Raw genomic sequence first — 1,204 nt, 5'->3', positions numbered from 1 at the left:
TATATATATACATTTGTTTAGCTTATTCAAGAATATGGAGAAAATAAATTTCAATGCTTTAGACTTCTCGTTCACTGGTTCTTATTTTTCTTAAATAGTCACTGAAGACTTCACAGTTGTACTGGGGACCTTTAGGTGAAGAAGTTATAACTGGACTGCAAGGTTAGTTTAAACTGTAAGCGTGCTGATTCAAAGACACCAACCACTCATCAGAAACCATATACAAGGTGATTATGAGTCAAACCGATATAACAGCAGTTGACAATAACAACAACATTGATTTAAGAATCAAAGTGAAGGTATAAAATATGAAAATATTGAACAACTCTCCTACACCTAAGGTACTAATATAAAAGGAACATGCACTTCAGGGTTCCCTCTAGGGTAAATGCCCTCATCCAGGGCTGTTTGGGGGCATTGAGGTAATTAGATCTCTCAGTAAGAGGGAATTATGGTTAGGCTGCATGGGGTAGGGAAGGATAGTGAGGATATAGGAAAATGTCGGGGTTTGGAGGTTGGGGAGAAACTGGAAGAGACTTTGGAGGGGTGCGTAGGTGTAGACACTCTCATGCTGTGTCTCATGGTCCAGCAAGTGAGCTTGGAATGGAGATTGGCTTTTAGTTGTTTGTCTGGAATTGTGAGTAATCAGAGGGAAATCCCCATATGGGGCAAGACTGGAAGGTTTCCCAGCTCAGTTGAACTCATTTTCTAATTGGTTGTTTTATTCACATCATCTAGGAAGATTCTGAGAAGTAGGCTAATAATCAATGGAGGTTAGATGTTTAGAAGTCATGGGTCTAGGTTTTTGCCTTGGGCCGTGGATGCCAGTGTACACTCCACAGAAAGACATTGGAGTTAGCTTCTCTTGATTGTAAGGGTTGTTGAGTGGAACAAATGGTTGAACATTCAACTATTAGTCAAATAATTGACATTTTGAACTCACACAGAGGAATATTAAAAAACAAGTCTGAAGGATAAGTTTGGAATCATAAAAGAATTGCGAACCTTATGAAGTGGTTTGCACACATTGAGTCACTATGAGTTGAAATTGACTGGAAAGAAGCTAAAACCCTACCATCTTGAATGCAACTTCAGACACTGTAAGGGAGCGTTCAATTTTAGGTGGGTAACAAAATGAATGAAAATAGACATTGTTGAGAAGAACAGCTGGGAGGGAGGGAAATTTTTGATCCTTCACACAAAC

General features: G+C 39.1%; 1 protein-coding gene across 1 annotated transcript in view; it reads left to right on the top strand.

Annotated features, from left to right (window-relative positions):
* The window catches only part of LOC102835883 (melanoma-associated antigen B1-like), a 17,832-nt gene that overhangs the window by 10,412 nt on the left and 6,216 nt on the right, over positions 1-1,204 (top strand). The window lies entirely within an intron of this gene.

The sequence above is a fragment of the Chrysochloris asiatica genome, unplaced genomic scaffold, assembly GCF_000296735.1.
Source record: "Chrysochloris asiatica unplaced genomic scaffold, ChrAsi1.0 scaffold00018, whole genome shotgun sequence".
In the NCBI taxonomy this organism is placed as follows: Eukaryota; Metazoa; Chordata; class Mammalia; order Afrosoricida; family Chrysochloridae; genus Chrysochloris; species Chrysochloris asiatica.
The sequence above is the reverse complement of the archived record's forward strand: the minus strand, read 5'-3'. Positions and strand labels throughout refer to the sequence as shown.